Source organism: Aptenodytes patagonicus, chromosome 22, assembly GCF_965638725.1.
Source record: "Aptenodytes patagonicus chromosome 22, bAptPat1.pri.cur, whole genome shotgun sequence".
NCBI classification, from domain to species: Eukaryota; Metazoa; Chordata; class Aves; order Sphenisciformes; family Spheniscidae; genus Aptenodytes; species Aptenodytes patagonicus.
In genome coordinates, this window is record NC_134970.1 from 110,839 (window position 1) to 138,058 (window position 27,220).

General features: G+C 38.5%; 1 protein-coding gene and 1 long non-coding RNA gene across 5 annotated transcripts in view; one reads left to right on the top strand and one right to left on the bottom strand.

Moving 5' to 3' along the window:
* The window catches only part of LOC143169997 (uncharacterized), a 124,675-nt gene that overhangs the window by 12,265 nt on the left and 85,190 nt on the right, over positions 1 to 27,220 (bottom strand). The gene's annotated exons all lie outside the window — the stretch shown is intronic.
* The window catches only part of NGF (nerve growth factor), a 36,797-nt gene continuing 19,186 nt past the window's right edge, over positions 9,610 to 27,220 (top strand). For both annotated transcript variants that reach the window (XM_076357881.1, XM_076357882.1), the window contains exons 1-2: positions 9,610 to 9,722; positions 15,116 to 15,239. The gene's annotated coding sequence lies outside the window, so the exon portion shown is untranslated. The remainder of the gene's footprint in view (positions 9,723 to 15,115; positions 15,240 to 27,220) is intronic.

The following is a 27,220-nucleotide window of genomic DNA, read 5'->3' on the forward strand; positions in this document are numbered from 1 at the left end:
TTGGAGCTGGAATGTCCCCATAAAAAGGCATGATCTGTACTAGACTGAGCTGTCCAATGATCTGCAAATGCTGCACATTGTGTCCCGGAGTAAACCCTGCTTTCTTCAAACCCAAATTGGTTTTGATTCCTCCTGTGCATGCAGAGAGCATTTTCAACTAATGCTACAGCTGCATGTCTTAAACCTGCATTTTGATTTGTATGGTTGACTTTCACAGATGTACTTTCACTTTATAGCATTGCAAGTCTACTGACAATGCCACACAGTGTCTTCATGGTACGCCTGGGAGAGGGTGTGTGTGAAAGTGTCCCTGAAAAGCATAGCTGTTCCCATTTTCAAGGCTTGATCCACTACCCTGATTTGGCCAGAAAAAAAGGTTTTTCCCCCAAAGATTCTCCCACTTCCTGCTAGCCTGCTGAAAATACTATTATTTATGTAGAACTGTGCAGCATACAAAAATATAATTCAGCACATGCACATTTTTAATTTCTCCCCGTGCCAACACAGACTTGTGGTTACTAGTGGCCTTCTGTTTCTTCTGAGTTCCTCTCTCCCCATCTCACCTGGCCATCTCACCTGGCCTCTCACCACTACTTCACCTCATCCTCTGCAGCGTCCCACATCTCTACTACAGCTGTTTCACTATTTCTCCTTAAAGCTTTGTATTCCCCAGTCTCCCCCACCTCCCTGTTAATACTTGTGGTCTCACATTAGTGCACAAGGCAAGGAAGTCCATGACACATGAAAGTGAGTCAGTTGAGAGCTTAACTTCACTGCTGATAAAGGCTGAGGGATTTTAATTTTGCAGACTCTGAGAAGATTTACCCAGCAATACAGAGGTGAAAATCATGGTGAAGACAAGACAATGTCTGTATTATTGAAAGAAAAACCTGGTGCATGAGTGTTACAGTCCTACCATGGGTTGACTCCATGCCTAGTTTTCCTCATAGCAAAACTGAAAAGCTGTGCCTTCCTTCAGTTTTCAACTTAGAATACTTCTCACACACAGAACTATGCCTTTTACTGCAGAACAACTTAACATACATAAGCACTCCCACACTGGCTCAGTCCAAAGGTAGTTCTGGCCTGAAGTCTGGTCTCCAAGCGTCCAGAAGATGTGTAGAAAACAAGTGTAAGAAACAGGGCAAGTGCAGAGCAATTCACTCTTTGATATACCCTCCCAGTTTACTGCCTTTTTTAGTAGTAAAGCCAAGTTGTAGCATTGGCAGGGAGTCCCAGCTTTTTACACTTTCACCAGTTCCACTGTTGTTACACAATACAGAGCTCAGGTCCTGGAAGACAAGTATGATATGAAATACTTTTAGAGCATTGCTTTAAATGCAATCATTTCCACTTCTTTTCAGCCTTTCCCCAAAGCCTCTTTAAGATTTATCACTAAAGACAAGAAGATACTGGACACAGAGATGGTGAAGAGCAAGTCCATCCTTTGAGTCTTCTGGTGTCAGGGCAGGATCCCTCCAACTGAGCACGTTCTTTAAGCTATTTTAAAATGTCCCACCCTCAATAGTCAAATGCATCTCACTCCAAGTTTGATGTTAAGCCTATGTTCCTAATTTCATAGCAGGACTTCCTACTACATCCTTTGTACCTCCCCCGGATAGTACTGAAGGGACTAAAGCTGAGTGCAGAAGCTAGGGTCCGTCATAGCTAGACACTGAAATTTTTCCTTTGTGTGTGTTCTTAGTACATAGTGAGAGAATACTTATAAATGCAGGGGATAACCCTCATGTTTTCAGATAATATTCATATTCTGATATCTAGTAAGAGAAAGGCAGTTTAAAAAATTATTAGTGACAACTGCCTTAAAAAAAATGGGCTCCCTCCAAAAGAGACAGAACTAGCTTCCCTTAGCAACATGGAGTGGTGTTCAGTAGGGTGGATTGGTGTCTAGTCTAAGACATAATTCACGTGCCTGAAGGAAAACTGCAGTCCAGGTCTGATCTTACTACTGTGAAAGTAGAAAGGCCTTCTCAATATCTGCAGAATTTGAACCAACAGAAAAACTAGAAATCAGCCTGACAAAGTGATAGCACTGCTCTTTTCAGTGAATAAAAGCCACTGCAGAAAAGAGACATTTTACGTTTCATTGTTGTGAATCTGGTCTCTAGGTTTGGATGGTTTCTCTCGATAAGGTTATGCAAGCCTATGTGTCCCCAGAAAGTGGCAGTCTCTTCAAGCACATTTTCCTTTTTAATTAAAATAACATTTTGAAAATAAAATTGCCCTATGACAAGAATAAATGACAGAACAGCAGCTGTAGTGACTAGCTTGTAAGGACTTGCATAATGCAACACTAATGAGCTGAAATACACTCTTGCAGAATATCAAAATTATTTCTTCACATGGGCGAAGGGGCTCCTTGGTGTTTTTATGAACATGTACTGCAACAGATGGCTTGACTACTGTGGGCATAAAAATCGTTTTATCAGATGTCATCACTGTTTGCAAATGTTAGACATCTCAGAAAATATGCATACCTCAGAAATCACCTACACAAACCTTGGGGCATCTCTCTGCATCCACATGCTAAGTCTATGTGCAGTTCTAGTCTCAGGAAGGGCACAGTGGAGTTAGAAAAGGTTCATAGAAAGGCATGTAACGAGATTAAGATGATGAAACAGCTGCCTTATGAGGAGAGACTAGAAAGACTGCGGCTTCTTGGATTGAGGAGGAAGAAGGTGGGGCAGGACATGATGAAGGTTTACAAAATGATGAAGTTGGTGGATAAGATGAATATGGAACTGCTGTTCAAGAAACATGACATTACTGAAACTTGTGGACACTCATTGAAACTTACGTGACATCAGTTCAGATCACATACAAGAAAGTACTTTAAGGAGATGGCAGAGAACTGGATATTGTTGCCACAAAAGGTTGTGGAAGCAAATAGTGCCTGTAGGCTGAAAAAAGAACCAGACAAGTTCACGGACAACAGGTTCACCCAGATATAAATAGAATTAGGGTAGGGGTGTGCTTTCAACATCCCTACTTCAATGACTGTGAGTAAATCTTATCTCCTGCTGCCACTTCTGGGGACAAAGTGCATTTTTTTATTAATCTAATTCTGCTGTAGTCATTAAACACTCTTTTCTGTTCCTAAAGCTTTAATGGAAAAAAACCCAAAACACCCAAACCAGTACATTTACCACAGAATACAGACTAACAAAGCTAACGCTTTCAGGCGTTGATATATAAAGAGTGAATAACAGTACTGTTTTTAATTACTGCCATGCAATGGTGCTAGGAACAGAGAACCACGTTTTACAACTCCTAAGCGTGCTCCTCCTTAGAAACACAGAGAAGCACTGGTCAGGGAGAATCCTGCAGATGGGATTCTTTTTCAAAGACTGAATTCAACTTAAGGAAATTAAATCTAGAATGACTGGGAGGCAATCTGTGGTTCTCCCCAAAGTATGGCCTCTAGCATGGTAACTGATTTATGGTAAAGCACAGGTAGCTTGAAAACTTTTACAGGGCATAGGTATTTCAAGAAATTTGCTGATATTGTAAAGCCTGTCCTGGTACCAGAGCTTGGACAAATCCTAGATGAACTTTAAAGCAGCCATGTAATTAATACCTGTTATCACAGAGTAATTGCTAACTTTACCAAATTACTTTTTTTACCTCAACTTCATAGCTTGGCGAAATTTTGCTAGTTAGTACTTCAGTCTCCTCTGTTGCAGCTCAAATATTCTCTTAAAAACTTTTAGCAAAACTGGTGCCCCTGAGAAAGACGTTTTAGGCAGCGTGTTTATAGAAAAACAGGTGGGCCAAGCAAGCTGGACCTCTTATGACCGTGTTCAGACCAAAGAGCAGGAAAAGATATTTAATGAAAAGCCTAATTTTACACTTAAAAAAAAATTATGTACCAGCAACTTAAATGCCAAAGTGTTTGTCCCACCTCCTCCCCTAGATTTAAGCAACGAGGCAACCTTCCCTGATAGCACTGAGTTCTCCTCTTGTGGTCTACTTTATGACAGAAGGTCAAGGGGCACCCTGAAATGTTTTAGGGCACGCTGAAAAATGAAGATACTTCTGTGGGAGAAATCTTTGGCACAGTCCTTATAGTTCCTGTGATGTTCCAAAGCCGCTCGCTATTCAGGGCCACTGAAGCGTCCCTTAAGAACAAGTACAACATGCTGCCTTGTGGGGATTGCCTGTAGGTCAGACTCCGATACACATCACATTCAATGCGCCTGTGCCTCTAGTGAGACCTTCTGCTGTATATGAAGATTCAGTACTGCAAGCCTGAAAGAAGGAAAAATTCTGATATGATCATATGTCATTTGCCCACTAACATGGCAAAAAGGATCAGATTATAATACTCATCCCCTGTGGATATAAAATCTCTTAAGCGGCTGCCAACTCCCAAAGGTCATGAGCAAAGTATGGCCTTACTGGCAAATTATTCTCATTATCTCAGCGCGCATTATGCACATGTGATGAAGCCAGACTTTGCAAGGAGACATAGTTTCTATTAGAGCATGGTAGAAGAGCAGTAGAGAGCAAGAAGAGAAAACATGAGGCCCGTTTCATAGATCAGAGCAGAGAGGAGTCATTCTACGCCAGAGTCGATACTCCTCTCTGGTCCCAAATCCTTTGCAGCAAGCAGAGGAGCAATGCTGGAAGCCATGGTTTCTCAGGGAATCTGCAAATGACAGTCTCGCTATCCAGCAACAGGTGGCATGTCCACACCTCCTGAAGAACGGTCTCATTTCATGCTGACATTGGGTGAGTGAGTCTTTAAACAGCTATGAGCTTCACTGACAGTGCTAATATTCCCCCCAAAAGGATACCGCTGTCAGACTCTGGATCTTAGAAAGACTAATGCTAGCACAGTGTTAGTAGCATATAACCAGTCAAAAAAAAACCAACCCCAAAACAGGGGATGCATGCATTTTACTAGCTCTTGAAATGCTCCTGTCACAGAGATGAATATGAAAGGTACACCAGATCATGTATGCTCCTTATAAAACTGCATCAAAGTGGTTTTTGTCCACGGAGAGAGACCTCACACAAAAGTCCACAATTAGTGAACTCTGACTGACAAACTCTTTATGGTTTCCAAGGAGAACTCAGACTGATTCAGCCAAGTGCAAAAAGCTACATCCTGGGAAAAAACTTTGCAGCTACTAAGCAGAAGATCTTAAAACTTTTGATCCTCTCACAGAAGAGCATAGAATAAACATCTGAGTGCTGATGCTCAAAATCCACAGTTCCTTTAGTATTTTAAATAGCATGTACGCTCTCACTTAACCCTCACTGCCAACCAATAGCTAGGCGTTAATAAAAAAGGTATTCCAACAGAAGTGTAGGCTTTGTGTATTCCAGAAATATTTGTAGTTACTATATCTTTCCAAACAACTATCAGGCAAAATCTCTGCCGAGTCTGAAAAGTAATGTAAAGTTTTTCTCATAGCTCTGCTCTGTCTATATGTCACTGCCATCAGAATTATATTCTGTCTGTAACAGCACTTGAACAATCAACAGACATTTTGCTTTTAGTAAACTCAGGCTTTTGAGATGTTTTCATTTATAGTAAAATGGTTTCTTTCTACTGTGCACTACATAACTAATCAAAACAGAAAGAAAAGATTAGTGCAAATCACTTCCATGATTCACCATAAATGAACGCTTCTAATCACCGCTTGGTTTGAATTGCAGTGTATTGGAAATGCATCATGTACAGATCAATTTTCCGACGCACCCAAGCTACATTCTGTATGTGTTATCGACTCAACTGTGAAGCCATGTGGCAGAAACAGTTAAGAAAATATTTACAGGAGACTGAGTCCTACAGTAAATCAGTAATGAACTTGTTTGTCTGACCTATTTATTCATGACCCATAAGTGAGCTTCTGCTTTTTTCTAGTAACTTCTACCACACACATAATACTATAAAGTAATGCTACACAAACTAATGAAGACAAAATAGACCATTTAATTCCTTTATCAACTTTTTCATTTTTTGTAACTAACACAAGAAGAGAATTTGCATTGTGATCACTCCTTCAAACCTCTTGATTAACTTCTACTTAGCCAAACATGGGTAAGATTCCTCCAGCTGAGTATTAAGGGAAAAGTTTAATATCTCTTTACATTCAATTTAGCCTTAGGAAGAGAGCTCTCAGACAAGTTTACACAAGACAGCTATGTTCTATTTTCTGGAAATTTTTAAAACTGGAAATGATAAATATTCTTTTAGGTAAAACAGACAGTGTCTTACACTTTGAACGCCTCATTTGAGATGCTTAAAACTTTTCCTGCATTCACATCAAAGCACCTCCAGGACAGCTAGGGGAAGTGGGTTATTTTTGATACATCTTTTTTCGTGTGGAGACTTAGTATTACAAGGAAGTATTGAATGTAACTGTTCGCGCACACACACGTAAGTAAGTGCCTCTGAAGAAAATAAAACTTGTTAACCTCATCCCATCCCCCTATACTTTTACGGGATCTCTGAAAACTGTTTGATGCTTTGTGGGCCCCTTTCTCAGCGATCCGACACCTCTCTAAATTGCCAAGATTTTAGGAACAGCAGCTGTACTCACCTGTGTTATTTCCAAACCCACAAAGATTTCAGAAATAAATGAGGACTTCCATCATGCTGGGCAGCTTTTTTCCTTGAAGAGTGTTGCTTCTGAATAGAAAAGCCCAGCCACTTCTTCTCAAATGCCTTCCCCGAGACTTTCAGCAGCACAAAAGACACTGCAGGAGGAATCCACCTACAGTCCTCAAGCCCTCTTACAATCGTAAACATACCACATAAGCATAAGGCACTTTTTTCACACACTGTGCCTCCTCCACCCTCCAGCTTTCTTGGACAGAAGTGCTGATGTGGAAGGAAGAGGCTGTGATGATCCACAGTTGCTGTTGTGGGGCTTAGGGCAACATTGAACTCAGCCTAGCAGTCAGAAGAGCCAGCCCTCCAGTCAGGAGAGCACAAAACATTTTACCTGTAGTCATCGCTCTCAACAGTGCTGCTCTTCATTTTGGTCTGAGCACTTTTGTTTTCCTGACATGAAATGTGTTAGTGCACTACATGGCAGTACTCAGGCACACACTGGATTGATTTACTCTTAGGGGGAACTGCAGATACTGTTTAAGGAAGCTCATACAAGAGATCATGAGAGACTTGAAATTATTGTATTAGAGGCAGAGAAATAACTGGATGCAGATCTGTAGAGAACCAGGATTCATTAGTTCTGTGCTCACAGAACTTCTCTTTATGCAGCTGCTTCTCCGATTCCAGAGCACATCTTTTCCTTACTCAGCCTAACATTACCAGTCCCTCACCTTTTATGTAGTGACCTGCCAAAGCAAGAAAATCCTCAGCTCACGGAGGATAAAAGTTAAGCAACCATGCACGCAGTAAGACTTTTCTCTTTAAATCTGTGCTTCAGACCACTGCTAAAAGAGAAAGATACACGACCTCTATGCAATGCTTTCAGCCGCTCAGTTCAGACTATAGTAGTCCACCTGGGATTAGGCATTCTTCTGTGCATTGCTACTGTGCCTGTAGGGCCACACCTACTCCAAAAGCTAGAAATGGTGTTTATTTGGGTTACATGGGAACATAAAGAAAGAGAATACAAGGTAGTGCTTTTTCCCAGGGATTGTCGTGGTTGTCTTTCTTGCTCGCTTATATCAGCCTGTTGGTGTAAACTCAAGAGGTACAAGAATAAGGTAGAAGAAGAGGATTTCTTCAAGACAGAAGTAAGTGCTTGTGATACAGATTAAGTACAAACACAGTATATTACTGATTACTGTGTCCAAATGAGCTTTTGTGACCACAGTTTTAAGAAAAAACAGGCAGCTCTTGCCAATAAATCAATTGTAGAGATGCTAAACACAAGTGTGCACTAACTTTTAAGTAAAGAAAAAAAAAAGCATCTCTTTTTATATCTCTGTTTTGATGCTGTTTGCTACAGTCACAATGGGCTATAATGCTCTTTCAAATTTTCCAGCACAAAGTCCTAATCTGAGGATATTCTAATGAAGCAAGACAAATGCTCAACACAAGAATAGCCTGGCATTTCTGCCATGAAATATGAAGCTAAGGCCAAATCCCGAGGTCAAGTTTTACAGGCAATACTTTCAGAAACTCTGATGGCTGGCTGTGTAAATGAAGACATCACACTTTGGCCTGTGACTGCTATCGTGTGCAAAGCATTTTTCTTTTAGAAAAAACAAAGAAATCTGCATAATCCTGGCAAATTGGGAAGGTAATTTTAGCACTTGCATCAAGCATTTTGTGCTGCAATTTCCTTAAGGATATTTCAGGCAATATTAAATGCACACCACCTCCAAGAAACAGTCTAGCACTGAAGCCACTGTTATCTTTGGCACTGTGGGAAAGAAATTTAAGGTTTGTCTACTAGTTTTAATAAAATAAGAAGATATGCTTGCTTCAGGTTCAGAAAGCAGCATATCCATGTGGCAAATAAGAAACATTATTACCTCAAAGCTGCTTCGCCTTCTTGCTCTACGCCTTTATGTAGTACCTTTCACACATCTTTCCCTTCCCCAAAGGACTTTAAGGACAAGTCTCTCCAGATGGCTGCCCTCTTCTGGATGGAATCAAAAAATGTTCGATAATTTCCACATAGATAAAATGCAGTGGTCTGCTTTTCAATTAGGACGATTTAATTTTTTTCCTTGTGTCTGTGTAATCACAAAGGTTACACTAGGCCACAATGAGAACTATGAAATTCTAAGGGGCTGCTTCACAATTCTCTACACAGCCAACTTTTTTTAGAGTAGAGTTTTTAGCCAACTTGCTTTTTTTTTTTTTTGGTATCTTATGAAATTTTTCACTTTTGCATTTATTTCCTATATATATCAGTGCTTAAAACACACTGTTGTTTCCTTGTAAAGTACTTAATCCTCCTCCACAAACATAATGGAAAACATTTCCATATCTCTTTGTTGCTTAAGGTAAGCATGTTAAACACAGAATATTATGGCTGGAAGGGTTCTTATATAATCTTTTCCTCTGCCCCAAGTCAGGGTCAAATGTTTCTTTGCTACTCGAGATCAGTGTTTGGCTGACCCAGTTAAAGACAGCTGATAATGGGGACTGCACAATTTTCGCAGGGAACCCAGTCCACTGCTTCACCAGTTAACTATTAGTGTTCCTATAGGTTTGTTTATAGACCTATGACATGAGTAAAGGGCTCTAGAGATGATTTTCAAAAGGACCCATTCATCAGGGAGCTCCGAGTTTCTGTGAGCTTTCATCTTTAAATTGAGTGCAAGGATTAAGATGCAAAGTAGAAAGGCTAAAGACAAAACGTCCCTTAAAGAGGGTTTCAGTTCTTGACAGTGGAACCAGGAAGTTGGAGGTTTTTCTCAGTATTATGTATGCATAGTCATACAACCAGTGCACGCTTTGAAACTTTCACTGCACATCTGTGCATCACTGCATGGACTAGGCACCAAGCCAAAGGCTGAATTCCTACGAGTCCGTGCAGCTCCCACACGTTTACAGCACTAGGACCCAGAGGGAGCTTAATTTCTGTGAGTCAGTGCAGCTAGCTGAGCCCTGAGAGCAGTGAATGAGGCTGGAAAGGCAGAGGGAATGTGAATGGCTCTTCTGGCTTGGGAAAGTGTCCACGGACTGGGGTGCTACAGACTACAAAACGGCCTGGACAACCCTCTGGATTCCCTGTACCCCCGGCATCCAGTGATACTGCTCTGAGGTGAGTGACCCCACAACAGTCAGTTTTCACAAAGCAAGTAATGTGGCTGTTGCACCAGTTGTGGAAGTTTGGTATCTTCAAAATTAGCCAATGTGTTTTTTGTTGTACAGTGATTTTTGCTCTCTTGAGGAGGAACAGATCAGATGTCTTTGAAATAGGGAGTGCCTGTTGCTTAAAAATAGCATTTGCAAGAAAAGCATGGGCTAGTGAAACTGTAAATTGCATCTACTAATGCAAGTTAAACTGCACACACATCTGGAAGGTGTTCATAAAGCATTTGTGTTTAAGCTTAAAGCTTGAAAAACATCTTAGTAAGAACAGCTTAATCTTAGAGAAACGTAAGTAGTATTCTCATTCTTTTTATCCAGGTATATGAGAACTTAGTTTTATTTGCATCGTACAGCAGTTACATCTACATGAAAATTCTTTACTGTCTTTGTTCTGAATATTAAGGCTTACTTAACACTTTCCTTTTTTTTCCCTATGATAATTCTACTCTAGATAAGAACTCCTTTCCTTCTTTACTAATATAAATAAATAGGAATTCTGGTAAATCAAAGCATGACTGGCCCAAGGCAGAAACCTCTTAGCTATAGGCAGAACAGTAGTTTACACTAGAGACTGTGTATCCTCTAGGATGTCCACTTGGAAAAGCTTACAAACTCCCTGCTGCCTGCCTGTTAGTGACAGGATGAAACTGACAATGTTTATTGATTTATACCGGGTGATAACACTGTTTTATCTGATACACTAGTCAGAGACAAAAATGGGGACCCCAGACAAGGAGACAGAAGGAATTTGCGTGCTGAGAACAAAAAGTGTTTGTGCTTCAGCTGCTTTCTTCACTTTAAACTCTCCTTATATGCTCAAGAAGTTTTAGAAAAACAGCAAAAGTGAGCATGCTTGTCAGGCTGGTTTTTCCAAGTTGTCACAACTTCAAAGTTGCGTTGTAACTGTTAGACAGATAATTTATGGGTGTTTTCATGCATTAGAGTATCACAATAAAGTCTTTTGGGGCACTTTTTTGCTAAGCCAAAATAAAACGTGACAATTCTCTGCAAAAAGATAGAGAGGAAGCTAACTTGCCTGTACATTCATGCTCTTTGCACTTCTGAGCTATTGCAGATATTACAGAAAACAGGCTTTTTGAAATAACTGACAACTACCATTTCACACATTTGTCTGAAACTCAGAAGGTTACAATATTTTCTGCACTTTCACAAAGAGGTTACAGTGATGGAATGAAGAACCAAATACAATGGAGCATTCACATGAGTATGATATGAAAGATTTGGCCTTTAAATATATTAATAATTATATATATGAATCATTTTCTAACAAATCTCAGCAAGGTCTGGAGAGGAGCCCTCCTGACGAATCTGTGCAGTAGAGTAATAGTGATTTCACATCTTGATCAATCCCAGCCACTCACCCTAAAGGGATCTTTCAGTCTCACAATAAGGTAGTAAAGAAAGTTAACTGTGGCTTTCTTTTTCTCATCCTCTTAGCTAAGCAGTGTCCATTTTCTCAATCAAAAGCTTAAATTATCTTTTCAGATGTCCTCATTTAAGTTCAGTGGAGAATTACAATGTGCACAAAGGATCATTCTAACCCATACGCTAAGTAAACAATTGTTACACAGAATAACTAGGCAGTCTATGTAATCACCGTAAGATGTTAATTTTAAAAATCAGGTTAGAAAAATACCTAAAATATGTATTCAGATTAGCATTTTCAAGTGTAAAATGTCTTTCTTTAATGGGATACCTAGAACAAGGGTCAGATAGAACGCATTTAAAAACTAGATTATTACAATCAATAGAATAAGTCCCATAAATTCCCCTACTGCTCCATCCATGGCTTTGGCCATATAAAAATGTTCCTTTAAATGCAAATTCTATTAACTGGTTTTCTGTTTCTTTATGAAATGCTTTTAGGACTAACAGAATATTGAATAATTATTAATTAGCATTAATTGAATTAAATTAAAGGCATGTGGAAAAAATATTGGTAATTTTAAGAAGTTAACATAATTCCGCCTTTTTTTTAGTCTGTATTTTAGGAACAAACTCTGCTGATAAAAAATAAAGGGTTAATAAAATTAATGCTTTCATTCCAAAAGATTCAATATTTTAACAGAAAAAGTCAATGCTGGATTGGTGGGTTTAGAAATATTTGCCTACCCTTCAAATCTCAGTCCAGTGAAAGCTAGTGAAACTCAACTCCTTTCAAACCAGCTACAGCAATGGTGACCTCTGCCGGCAACTGCCCTCTCGTGAAAAGAAGTTTTAAGGGCTTATTCGGAAAGTGACCATGAACAAAAACATTTATTAGATCAGCTGATACACTTATGTAGAAAAATGTAAGATAACACCTCTTCCCACGAAACTTGCCTCATGGTAAAGAAAGTGAAAGGCACGTGTAACAATGTTACTACAACAGCATTTCTTTCACAGTAAGAAGGAAATTCTCTCTATGCTGAATCTGACTTGAGCCCCGTCACAGAGGCTGATGTATTTAAGAGCATTTCTACGACAGAAGTGTCTCCCGCTCTGGGATAGATGTCCTATAGGATGCGTATGGCTTGTTCTCCTGACACAATGCCCTTTGTGCAGCTCTGCTGAATTCATTAAACATTTGTGTGTGTGTGTTTTTATACCAAAAATTATGTTGCCAAGCAAAGCAAGATCATTTTTGCTGTTGCCAAGAGATCACAGTATCTATTAACGTGAGTTACGTGCACTCTTATCTGCCCAGTTCCACTAATACTAAAGCTATGTAACTTAGTCATTGGAAAGAAAATCTCAGATCCTTGATATAAACCTGTACTGTCCCCACATTCTGAATATTGTTTGTAGTCCTGATCATCATTTATATCTCAGAAAAAGAATAAAGTAAAACAAGAAAAGGTGCAGGCTGATGAAAGGCCTGGAACATTTTCCGCATTTAGAGAAACTACATAGATTACGATTTCTAAGTCTGAAAAAGAGATGGCTGAGGAGGGGTATAATGAAGATATTTATAGTCATAATTGTCCTTCAGATGTTTAAAAGGAAATGGCTGTTGTCTTGTCTCCCAGTTCAAAAATCGAGGAGAGGGAAATAAAACTAGCAGGTGGCAAGTTCAAGGCAAACAAAAGATGGTGGTTCCTCTCTCCATGCATAATTGAGCTATGGAATTCCTTTCTACAGGATATTGTAGTTCTAAGGGGTTCAGAAAGTAATCAGACATACTAAAAGCAAAGACACTACCTGTGGTTCAGGAAATCTGTGATTCAAAAATGACTGCTGAGTGGGAGAGTACACCAAGGAGATGATCACCATATGGTTGCCCTATTCATACACCACTCCCTAAACATTATTAGCTACTGCAGGAGACAGAACACTGACCCGGGTGAACTTCTGTTCTCGTACAGACACCCCAACCTTCTCCTCAGTGTTTTAGCCTCTCAAATACTTGACCTACCCTAGCAAGAAAAAAGGTGACTATGTAATATTTACTATGGGTTGCTAGTTTGTTGATGAAAGAATGGTGATTCTGGCAAAACGAAAAGGTAAAGATAGCATTCTTTATTTTCATTTTTGTTCAAGAATTAGGTGTAGGCACATGTTGATGTAAGTTTCCACTACAGAAAAGACTGAGATTTACAGCTATTCAGGCAAATCAATGTCCAAATAGATTATGACTGAGATATTGGAGAAAGGCCTATGAAAGTACATAACTGGTTGATCTTGTGAAATTCACTGAAATATACTGCAAATGAGAAAATACAATTTTATCTCATAACTTTGTGGCCTGTTTATTTGTGGAGCTTACACCTTATTTGAAACTCATTATTGAACTCAAATCTTTTCTAACTGCTTTCACTAAAAATGTTATACCTACATCTAAGTAAAAAGTAGCATGGAAATATTACATCATTAATTACACTGACAATATACCTTTCACTCTGAGAACTGCATCACACTGCAAAATGCAACAGTCCAGAGAATGGCAATGCAGTGAAACCTGAATGCCAAGAACTGCCAACATATTCCAAGGTTGAAAGGCAGAGACGTGAGATGTCAACCTGACTTTGCTAACCTATCCCCAAGTGCAGATGACTTGCGGTTGATGCATTGAATGTTTTTCAGCCTGTAGCATGTATAAAGAAACACTACAATTATACAGAACTTCCTGTGCGTAAAAGTGGGATTTTGTGCCCACAAATTTTGCTTCTTTGAGATTATTAAGTACTTGCAAATGAGTTATGATGTACTGGAACATTAACACCTGGCACTTGTAAAAAATTATGGGGATACAGGAGAAGGGATGAAATCAAATTTAATGGATACACAAATGAAGACTTAAGACGCTGACTGCATTGGCAGAGAGTTGAGAAGTCACCAAGGATATACAGAGTTGGCTACAGCAATTCGCTAGTCAGCATGTCTCTGAATGCATTAGCTCCAAATGAAGCACACCCAAGTACACCACGCTGCACAGTTGCTTTCATGTGTTTAGAAGAATGAGAGACAGAAAGATACAGTACTTGACTACCTTCAGGCATAATGTCTGTGTGACTATATTCATGTGAAAAACATTTAGATTACACCATTACTGTGCAGCAGGAGAAAATATGCAAAGCACTGCTCAATATTTTGAGCCTGCATACAGCTATTAAGATGAAAATTGCTGTATGCATGTACAAATCAGGCCCTACTTAAATACATATGTGAACGAGACTTCTCTGGCATATTATCTAAATCCAAAATTAAAATGACTGCATGAGGTAGTTTGAAATAACATGCTTGATGGCTTTACTGCCAGGCTTCTGTAGCATCATTTGAATTTCCTGTGCCATTGTTCAATGAATGAAACACCTTTGACTCTTCCTTATCTTGGAGGCAATGTTTATTTCCCAGTAAAGAGCCTTTCTTCTTTTTTTCCTAGGCTCTTGCATTTACAACAATGCTTTGAGATTTTATGGCATAATAGTTGACACTATCAGATGACCCAAATCAAGATCTATCAGACTCACATTTCTCTGTTGCTGGGATCAGTTTTATCACATGAACATGGCTTCCATATTTCATAGTGGTATTCCCTGGAAGAAACTGTGAGATGGTGACAACGCATAGCAAAAATCCCGAGGAATTGCCTGGCCTGGACTTTACAACCCAAACCCTTACACAGTCTCCCTTCAGTCTGACAGTCCCTACAAATATTTTCTGAACACAACTCTGATCACTGTCAGAAATCATACCTGCAGTAACCAGACCACTTGATGTAGTTCAAGACTTCTTTTGTTCAGGGATTTTCTGAAACTGAACACAGACCATTAAACTAATTCAAAAAAAATCTTTCCTTAATTTATGTTCCTGGCTCCAAAATCAAATTTCCTGTTCCCATAGGGTCCATAACAACGTGCTAATAAAAGATCAGATTCTACTCCCATTGACTTGTTACATATCAAAACTCCCATTGATTTCAGTGGAAAAAGATTCAAGCACAAAGACAGAAAAAATCAAACAGAAGGTAAGAATTTATTTGACTTTGTTTTGGGCCTTGGTTTACATATTATTGACAAAATCATAATGACCATTTATGTTATACAAATATGAAGCTCCTTCCAGGAATAAAATGAATGAAATGAATGAATAATCGATAAAATCAATCTGCTTCTTACACTCAGGGTTGGTCATTTATTTTGAACTGCCATATTTGTGAGAAATGTTCCTGCGTTAGAGAGTATGTAACAAAAATTGATTTAGCTCAGTTAGTTGTTAACTGCTCAGAAGAGTAATAAAAGATTAGACTGTTTCTGACAGTTCTGACCTACAATGAGTAAATTAGCCCAGTATAAATACCACTGAGAAGCAGATTATTTCGACAACCTTCTAAGTATGGCTTTGCTAGTTTAAAAATTACTATTTTGATTTTTTTCCTATTCTTAATCGTTTCGTATTTTTCCCTCTGTATTGTATAGGTATAAAGGCGACACAGATATTTTTGTGGTCTGGTTCACTGATTTACTTGGATTGTCTTTATTTTGTTATCTACGCAACCATATGTGATCCAGGCTCTTTAAAAAAAAAAAAAAAAAGAGTTGTTCAGAAATTTTTGTGATGGAAATTTGCCAAGCACCTCATTGCTATATATTACTTTGATTATGATAAGTTTAACAGCTCTGGCTCACAGAATATGTGTTTTTCTATTTTGAAACATATCTTTTATTTTTTTGAAGCCTTTATGTGCTGGATGACTCAGGTATGAAAAAAGACCTGTGCTTGTTCACAAAGAGATTTGCCCTGTGGTGAATGACACAGCCTGCATTTTCTGAAATGCATCATTTCCTGCCCATCATTTCGCGATCCTTTTGAGACACTCTATGTACCAGCCCCAGACCAGTAAGGTGTTTAAGGCGTGTGCGTTACCACAGCCATACAAATCGCTCATTTGAACTATTCATTGCTTAACACATTTCAAGAACAACTCACAATTCTGATGAATATAACTATAAATTCAGCCCTACTTAGGAACTGTACTTTCACTAATCATGAAAACGATTACACTGCAGCCTTTAGGGAGGGTCAGCAGGGCATATCAGCTGCAGTGGGTCAGTAGGTAAGAATTAACTGTCAAGTTGTGCAAGCATGGATGTCTTTTGTCTCTGCAGCTGTCCATATCCTTAATTTTCTGGTGCTTGCTATTTCAGACTGAAAATTAACACTTCTACACAGCAGCCTTTCAACAATGGCAGTTTTCCTCATGGGCAAGGGGGCACAGAATAGCCATCTCTGAAAATGTACAAATTTTTCATCTTATTTAGATGTATAAAGCAAACTTTCTAACTGCAATTGATGGACTGCTACATTGCACAGTCTGCAGGCAGCTGCTGGCCAGAGATCTGTGACTTCATAGGACAATTTGCTTCAGGGCAGGATGATCTACAAAAGAAAGGGTAATTTTTTTTTTCAAAAGCAGCTACTAATTTCCAGTTGCACTGTATTTGTGTGTCATATTTAGGACCCACTTAGCAGGTTCTGAAGCATCTGAAAATCAATATGGAGTTTGGGAGCACAACAGCTTTGGAAATTCGATCCCAGGAACTGAGAATTGGGCATTTAAAAACTGAGATACCCACAAATAATGTGTTCTATAGGGCACTTGCTAAGAGAAGTATGCTAACTTACATTGCATTCCATATCAGCTTCTGCTTGTGTTTCTGGAAATCCGTAGGAAACAAACTGTACATGCTGCTTTTGTGTTTAAATTTGTGTCCATTTGTTCCTACGGTTTTAGTAAGTTAGAAACAAACAAAATAAATGATTTCTAGTAATTCACATTTAGTAGAGTTTCACACTCCATTCAAATTTTACTGCTCTTTATCTCTACAGATCTCAAGGAATAAGTACACTATGGGTGTGAAATGCTCAAAACCTATGAGACAAATACGCATGCATATAATCTTAGGGGGATTTAAATGTTCTGAATTACATGAACACATTAATTCTTTTGAACTAAATATGCACATGGATATAGGGATTGTTGCTTTTACTTTGTATAGCTACATTTCATTAAATTTGAGGGATTTTTGGATTCTCTAGAAAGGCAATGGATTCCCAAGTAACCATTGGGTTTATTCTGTTTTGTACTAATATATCAAGCTTCCATAGGTTTGCTTGGTTATAACTTCAGTAACCCAAGTATAGGCTTATTTCACTTCCATTTTCTACCAGATGCCTTGCTGGAGAATGATGTTGCACACGTGCCCCACATGAATAAAGGGACTACTCCCTACTGTCTACCTTGCCCACCGACAATGGTAACGTTTTGCATTGCAAAAGTTACAGCTTTCTGTCTGAATTAAGAAAATCTCTTAAGAGTCTTTTGTGGTCAATGGATATATGCTCCTTATGTACCGGTAAGAGAACAGGAAATTCCATATCCAAAATTAGTAACGTAGAGGGTATCTTAAGTTTTCCATGGCTTTCTGACTTTTTTTTGTATGCTAGCACTTTATGAACACAGGTAGAATTATGGACACCACCTACAGCATCGTGTTTGACAAGTTTGTTCAGATTGCTGATCACCAGAAAATGTCACATTTGTATACTTTTCTGTTTGTTTCTGATCTCCTAAGAATTCTTAAGTAGCAGGAAAAATAAATGCATAGTTACATCTTTCTTTTTTTTAATTATTGCTACCATCTTCACACATCTAGAAAAGGACTAAGCTTTGTGTTGGACTTTCAAGATGGAAAATACTTCAAAGTGACAAACATAAATAAATTTTTGTTAAAAAAACAGTATACAGATTAAGCAAGTCAGTTATACAGGGTCCCCTGAGAGGAAGATGGCCTTCAAATATTGAGAAGTGTAGAATCAAAGAATAAATCAAATTGTAAGGGACCTCAGGAGGTCATCTGTCCAGCTTCCTGCTCAAAGAAGGATCTAAGTACCAGTTACTACAAGACTAGGATTGGGTAGTCAATAACAAGCAGCAAACTTTCTGCAATATTATTTTCTTGGATAGATGTGATCAATGCAGAATTCTGGGGATGAGCAGAGTACAGCCATACAGCAGCTGTTTAAGGAACTCAGAACCAAGTAACAGCATTATGGGTGACATTCAGTCTCCTAGGTAAGACTCGAATTGGCTCCACTGATGAAAGATGATGTCCATGTGATAACGGCCTGTATTTATTACTGTTTTGAAACCTGCAAGGTTTTCCATATGAGAAGCCACCCATTCTTTCTCTCATTAGTCAGTTTGGGGGTTTTGGTCTTGTTTTAGGGGTTTCTTTTTTGCTTTTCCTTTCCAGCTCGCTGCAGTTCAGAGTCATCAGCTTTGGTATTTTCTCTTTTTATCATATATTGCCTTTGACCAAGAGTTCAGGTTAAGTGCTTCCATCATCTATAAAAAAAGGTATCCTTTCACAGGCTAGATTCTTTCCTCACTATTTGGCTGCTGTACTGGGGACTAGGCCAAACTCTTCAGCTCTCCCCACTACCGTATTTTTGGACTTAAGCAAAACAGTATAAGTCCAAAGGGGCTTAAAATCATGGGTAGATTCAGAAGGCTCAGACGCTTGGTGCCTCTTCCACTACAAAAGCTAAGTGCATCAAAAGGAACCACCTGATGACAGGTTCAATAACAACAGAAAACAGTTGTTCACACACCATGTAGTTAAGCTGCAGAACTCCTAGTCACAAGGTATTTTGCTGCTAAAAATGTAAATGGATTCAAGGAATAGCTAGACAGGTACATGGAAGGGAAATATGCTGAAGATTTTAAACACACAGAAAACCCCTCCAGCACAGAAAGCTGCTCATCCAAACACTACAGAAGGATAGGAGTGTGGTTGGAAAAGTACCACTATATGCTTATCTTGCTCTTAGACACTTCCTTAAGGATTTTCTATTTGCCTCTGTCAGAGACAGGATCAACAAGATAAGCCTTTCATCTGGTCCTGCACGGTCATTCTTATGTATTGATAGTATGTTAAAGGGGTTCTCTTTAATGGGGAACAAGTTGATTATTCTTTCTTCTGATCACAGTGTTAGCAATTTTATTCATTTCCCTCAGCAAAACTGATCGTACTAACTGCACTTCTTACCTGGAAGGAAAAAGTACACAAACTGTGACAAAAGAAATAAATAAGTACAGAGAGAAAATTGCCTCTTTATCCTGTTTTAACTCTTTTTACTGTGGGTACAGCATGGAGACAGTTATTTTTCAATCAATTATCTAACATTCATTCAAGGTTGTTTTATACTCACTTCTTCCCATAATAACGGCTCCAGTCCTGTAAATAAGGCTGGTATTCTTTGTTCATCTATGGATGACATTCCTCTATATTCCTACCACATACCGGCTGTTTCATAACATATGTTGTTTGCTTATGCTCAGTTTACCAAGCGATCCATAATGCTCTATGAAAAGTTTTTTCCTCTTCTTTGTTTGTCATACTCTTCATATTTACATTAATTGCAAATATTATTTGTTGCTGCAGGTCACAGACACACATGTTAAATAGTTAAGGGTCTACCCTTCTCTATTCCTCTGGGTTCATATTTTTACTTCAGTGCCTTCACTGTATTAAAACAAGCAGTACAATAAGCAGCAGAAATAATGAAACCTTGTTCTCTGTGTGGTGGTCAGAGTTTCTGGTGTCTACTAAATTTGCAAGCATCTGTGAGGTTTGAATAACTTTTAGGACATACAGGTACACATGCCTGCCTTAACATAAATTCTCTAATCAAATGGACCTCTAACACCATAGTTTTTATTTTGGTCAGGACCTCTACCTAACCCGCATTTTCATCAAACTTGTAGAAACATATTATCTTTAACGTATTATCTTTATGTAGAAACCTATTAGCTTTAAACCCTCTAACCTTCTGTCAGATGTGATCGACACTCAACAATTTCAGGGGTCATTGGGTCAGGGGTTCACAAGACAGTGTCATTTCATAAGTGTCATTTCTGTATTAAACCAGACTAAAAACAGGTGATGCTCTTTGTTGAACCCAGTTTGAAGTCTACGCAGCAACCAAGAACTGTGTACTCAGTTATGCAATGCAGTTGTGTAGTAGCTCATGTTTTATTTACAGAAATGTCAAGCCACAGAAACTAGGCATGCTTTTATTTTCCATGTCAAAAATCCTTTCCATTCCTCTCCTTGTTATTGGTGTTTCTTATCAATGCTATAAATATTCAACATCTATGTTTTTGTTCTGCCTAGATCCAAATCCTCCCTGCCCCAGTCATTCTTGCCAAACTCTCCTCCCATCATTTTCTCAGGCACATGCTGTAAACAGAAGAGTGCAAAGGTTCACTGCTCAGCCTCACATTCCAGGACACTTTACATACGCCAAAAGTGTGAGTTTCTGGCTTTGCAAAAGCATGCAGAATCACATGCATTAGAGTGACTTTGATCCATGAGCTCTCCCTGGATGCATTCCCGCACTGTAAACTGCCTTTGCGAAACAGACTAGTGTTGTGAAGGACTGTACTAAAGACCACTTTTTTTCTCTGTGTGTTTTGAGAGAGAAAAGCATGTGGCCCTTTCCCTCTCATTTCTCCCACTCCTCCTTTTCTAATTGAAAGCAAAGAAAGTAGAAAACTATTTAATGAACTGTAGAATTTCTTACCTTTGTTCAATATTTCAAATTTTTAAAAGAATTCAAGTAATTTGAATTTAGTCATGATCGTGCCATCACTTGAAAGTGAAAGAAAATATTTTCTAAGAAAATAACACATTTCCAATGCCACAGAAAAACTCACGTAATATTGTTGGCCAGATTTAAAGTTCATTTCTCCACCTTTGAAATAAAACAAATTTGCAAAAGCTCATTTCCAAGTGACATATATTTAAACTCTGACACTGTGCACAGAAACTAGGTACACACCTAATCATCAAAACTTCCCTCTGGTTTTGATTTTAAGCAGGCAGAAAATGATCTTGTAAGGTGTACAACTCGATTATCTGCTTTGAACCTAATATTCATCCAAAAAACCCCCACAGAAAAGTGGAAATATGCTAAATGCAAACACAATAGGACTCTTTAAAAAGATTTTAATGTCAGAAACCTGCTAGGCATACGTTATTTAAAAAAAACCCAACAACTTATTTTTCTTGTGTTAGACAATCTAAAACTGTCATGTATTCATCATCTGATGAAAGCTGTAGTAAAAATAGGCAAATACCAAAGAAAAATCTATTCCTAATGCCATGATTATGACAACAATCTGTGGAGTCTCACTCTTCAACAGCATTTAGAATTTTCATACTATAAGTCATATCTGGCTACAAATGTCATCTTTTGTCTCTTTCCACTATATGCTCATGCAAACTACCCTCCTTCCAATTCAGAATAAAATTGCTTTCTTGTAACTATTATGATTGTTCCTAGCAATTGATTCAACAGACAAAAGCAGTAACAAATAATACTGTAATAAATACGACGAGGTGCACATCAAATATCCAGACAAAGGAAATATGTGGTTACATACAGTGTTAAGTGATACAATGACAGTGAATTTCAAATATGTCAGGTTATTTGAACTAATTAATATCGGCACACAAAACATGGAAATACAGATTTGAAATCAGACTTTTCTTAATGCTTTTTGTGGAGCTAGAGAATGTGTAAAGTCCAGCCATGGTATGCTGACCTGCCTGCCCAAGAGTGCCAAAGACTTTGTGAATGTGTTCACTTAGCACTTGACCTACTGTGCAAATGCATACATTTCATAAAGGATGCAATTTCTATTTTTCTCTATGGGAAAATATTTTTAGGTATTCTGTTGAGGCAGTTGTTCTCATTCTGTCCTGCACACTGCTGAGTGATCTGCACTAAACTGAAATACAAACTAGAGTCATAATTCTGTGGGGAAAAGATTATGCATTTTATTATGCTTCCTCTATTGTGACTAATGACTAGACAACAAAGACCAAAACCATATCAGATAGCTCATGTCTATCACCAGCAGGTTCCCAGCTGACCACAAGTTGTAGGTGCAGTGTATAAGCTTTGGAGTAAATGGGCCTAGATTCTTTCCAAAATCCAAATACCATTCTTCACAGGGCTGAACATAAAGGTAGAAAAAGAAACCATTTTTGGTTTATGTTACCCAGCACAGGAAACCAGAATTGAAAATTAGTATTATAAACTCTGAGTGAGTTAGTAACAAGTTTTACTTGTTAGTAAAAGGTCCAGTGTGAATTTGGAATGAGAATTTATATCCCTTCCGACTTCTCCCACTCATATGGGGGAGCTCCAAATTACCTGTTCTAGAAGCAATGCAGCATGGACTCATGGTAAGGCACAAAGCAGAGGAAACAGAACTGAACTACGAAGAAGAGCTCTGACAAAACCCTTTAACCTCCTTCTCCTATTTCCTTCAGCTTTATTTCACTTTTCTCCCAGAAATGCCATCATTCAACAAATCATAAAATAAAAAGGAAAAGGAAGAATCTTCCATTTCCAGCATTTGTGTTGAGTGAAGCCTTATCAGCATGAGATAAATTTATCATCTTGATCCTCTGAAAAAAAAAAAGAGAAAGAGAAGTAATTGCTTACTTTGTAATAATGGATCTTACCTAAGGTTCTACCATCTGCTTTGCACAGTCTGTGCTACATAGTACAGTACAGCCAGATGAGAAAATGTTTAATCCAGGTGCATGATTTGCAGCCAGATGTCTGTGTTGTAACTTTTATCTTTATATGATTGGTAATTAGACTACTGTGTCATATTGTATTGGGACACAAAATGATTATGAATACATTAACTGTGACATCGTATTAAGGTGTTAAGTGTGCTTGGAACTTCCGATATTACAAATGTGATGGAATAGCTTCACATGACAAATATCAAATATTCATCAAAGCAAGCAGTCAATAAAATTGTGCAACCATGTGGGTGCAGGAAAAAAGATGATTCATTTACAGATGTGCTGATGATAAATTTTTCATCATTGCACACAACCTTGGGCACATCAGGAACCAGACAAGTATTTAAACAACCACCGTTATTTCCAACTGGACAAACTCTTGCAAAAAAATTTGACATAACCTGTCTTCAGCTCCTATTTGAAACAATTTTTGCTAGATGTAAGAAAAAAAAAACATAGAAATATCCTTTTGGGATTAATTCTCTAAAAATAGTAACTGAAAAACCTACTGAGTTAACTCTAAAATACCCCATTTCCCTTCCAGGTATGATTTTTGCTGCTAGTAGTAATATCTGCAAGAGGCTAGGTAGGTTGGTATTATTTATCTTTCGAAAAGCTTCTAAAAACTTGTTTTGATTCCTAGAGGCTCTGCAAATTATCTGTCCCAGAAACAAGGCAACATTGCAGCATCGTTCAGAAAGAAGAATGTGAGAGAGGGCAGGTGCCATGTTCTAGTCTGTTAATCTGTACATTACAGTGTAACCTAATGTAAACCTATAAAATGGAAATAAAGTTCTTCTACTTGGAGGGAGCCTTAGTGAAAATCTTCAAATTATTGTGAAGAACAATACAAGTTTTCAGGAAGCAATTAACTGCTTGACTGAGAATACCCCTACTTTTTATTTTATCTAAAACACATGGGTGATATTTTGAAACATTTGACTGAACTCAGTCACTCAGTCTTGATTATGGTTTGGCATTTCCCTCTGTGTAGGCCGATCCATAGGGAATGCCATTCATACCAACACTGAAGTAGAGCAGGATGACTCAGCTGATTAATCAGCTTTCTCTTTTCTTATTAAGAAGCAAGTATTTGGCTTCCCCAACTGCTCAAGTGATCATTGTCCAGCTCATGTTATAACTCATATAGTCTTGGTCACCCCTGACTCACATTCTATGAGAAGGAAAGTAACCTGTAACCTACAATCTGTTACACAGCTGTATGACTGATGAACACAAATAGCAATACTGCACCCAGTGTTTTCTGTTCGCCATGAAATCCTTGTCATTTGGGGGAGAATTGTTTCCGTTCCTGTTGCTTTCTGATCAAGATTTGTCCCTAATTTGGAATCAACCATAAACCCTGGGTTTATGGGTTCTGACAGCGGTATCAATTGCTATCTAGACAAGTAGCTACTGAAACCAGAGCACCTGAATTTTGCTAAATAAATCTAGCCACTTCCTTAGCTAGAACATAGCACAGAATCTGCAGATGAGTGTTGTGGTTTAACCTCAGCCGGCAACTGAGCACCACACAGCCACTCATTCACTCTCCCTGCCCCCCGCAGTGGGATGGGGGAGAGAATCGGAAGAGTGAAAGTGAGAAAACTTGTGGGTTGAGAGGTTGAGATAAGAACAGTTTAATAATTGAAATATTGTAATGATAATAATAATAATAGTAGTAGTAGTAGTAGTAGTAGTAGTAGTAGTAGTAGTAGTAGTAGTAGTAGTAGTAGTAGTAATAGAATATACAAAGCAAGTGATGCACAACGCAAATGCTCACCACCTGCCAACTGATGCCCAGCCAGTCCCTGAGCAGAGGCCCCCCCGGCCGGCTTTCCCCCAGTTTATGTACTGAGCATGATGTCACATGGCATAAAATGTCCCTTTGGCCAGTTGGGGTCAGCTGTCCTGGCTGTGCCCCCTCCCAGCTTCTTGTGCACCTCCAGCCTTCTCAGTCAGTAGAGCATGGGAAGCTGAAAAGTCCTTGACTAGTGTAAGCACTACCTAGCAACAACTAAAACATTGGTGTGTTATCAACATTATTCTCATACTAAATCCAAAACACAGCACTATACCAGCTACTTAGGAAGAAAATTAACTCTATCCCAGCCGAAAACAGGACAATGAGCCATGTCTCTAATTTCCAATCCAAAAATTTGCTGAATTTATTAACCAAATTAACAGAAGGAAAAAAAAAAAGGCTACTTGTAAAAATCTTAATTAAACATGGAGCTTTTTTTTTCTTTCATTAATAGGTAAATAGCAACTGAAATGCAGCCAGTGTACAAGTGAAGTATGTGATCATTGTCATGAAATGCCTAAACAATGTAAATGGACTTAATGACAAAGTTAAACAAATCTCAATTAAAGGCACAATGATTCTAGGCAGACAAAAAAACATCACTCTCCCAGCTTCCCACTAAGTAGGTCTCCAAGCATGGAAAGGTTGCCAGCTATGGGGAACAGTTTAGAAAGTTAATGACAGTAAAAATGGGATTCACCGGAGACTGTAATCCTAACTCCAGTAAGCATTGCCAGAGGCCTGACATGAAGAAACAAGTACTATTTCAAGCAGACTGCAAAGCAAAGCCAAGGGAAAGATTAACATCTGTCAGAATCAGCTACAGATGAGATTCTTATTGATCCTTGAATGTCACAAGAACTTAGAAGCGCTAAAAGGAAATTTAAAGAAAATAATCACGTATATGTGGATTTGGCTTGTAAATTTAAAATACCTTTCCCTACATTGCAGCTATGTATTTTCAAATAGCTGTGTGTTGATGTAGCTCAATGTTACAAGGCAGAAGAGGTGTTTCTTCCAACTTATTCACTGTCAAGCTTAGTCTTGTATGAAAAGTAGGGACAGGGAGCAGTTTTGTTGCTGTAGCTAGCATTGTTGTTACTAGCCTCCAAGCCATTGATTTTCATTTTTAGGCTATGTTGCTGTGGATTTTGTTTCAGCCTTATCCCTGTCTATCCCTATTAACAAGATTAAGACTTTGCTCACATTCTTCTAATTAAAATGCTGTAATTCTGGGAAGAGATTCCAAGTCTTCTTTTAGCAGGGTAATCAGTATATCTGTGAGTTCAAGTTACCATTTTTTAACATCAAAGTTTGCACAAAGATAGCACTCTTCCATGCAGGCCATAACTCTTTATCCACACTGGTCTAAATAACACGCTCCATTTTGTACTAGTGGTATCAACAGCATTTGCATACCATAGCTAACTTCAGCGCTGCCTCAAGCTGATGAGCTTACAGGTTTTGGAATTGCCATCCTTATCAGTAGTCTAAGCAACCAAAGGCTCTTCCCATCTTCTCATGCTAGAAACATATGTGCATTTGTCTGCAACATTTTTCCCTTATTAAACTGGAAGAAGCATGATCTGATCTTCAAGCTGTATTGCAGTTACCAGCTGTAGCCTTCAAATATTATTTACAAGTTATTATTTCTGTAGCTTCTCATTCCTACAGCAAGTTACTATTCCACAACTTTCAGAAGTGCCTCCTCCCACTCTGACTCCTTCCCCCATATCTTCTATAAGGTATGTGATAGAGTACTAATAGAAGTTTTTGTTTAATCAGCTTCTGCAAGATTGTTTTGATGAATGTAGGGTGAGAAAACTTGTTACAGCAGTTTAGTCATCCCAGTTCCAAGAGTTCACACGTTCAATCTATTGATTGTTCTCGCTATGGAAATGGAAAAAAGGTTCATACCTAATACAATAAAAGACAGCAAGGAAAATAATAAGCTGGTAAACACAGTAACAGTAATCTTCTAATCCTGGCCTACTTTCATTAGAATTCCCACATTTCAAACTCTGCATACCAGGGAATTCAGTGAACCCCACAGAAAGTTGAAGTGTGAACAGTCTAAAGACGTGCAACGACATCAGCTATTAGCATTGTTTTGCAATTTAGGCGTTCAGATTTATTCAGACCTAGAACAAGGCCAAAGAGAGTTCCAGAAAAAGTGGTTGAAACATGCAAGTGCAATTAAAAGGAAAGAGACCCATCTTCTCCATTATACTTTTTGACTGTAGCAAAAAATACATTCAGCAACCAGATGATGCCAGAAAACAGAAAATGAACATGTACGAACCCTACAAATGTTCCTAACACAAGTATGTTGCCAAATGCAGATTTGTAAGAATTGTGGAGGCTGACAGGTTAGTCCAACTCCCTGTTTCCTGTTCTTATGCAGAGGTTGCTGAAGCCTGAATTTCATTTAAACTTCTTTGCACTTTGTTCTTTGCTTAGAGGATTCCCATGTATCGTGGTTTAACCCCAGTCAACAACTAAGCACCACACAGCTGCTCACTCACCGTCCTC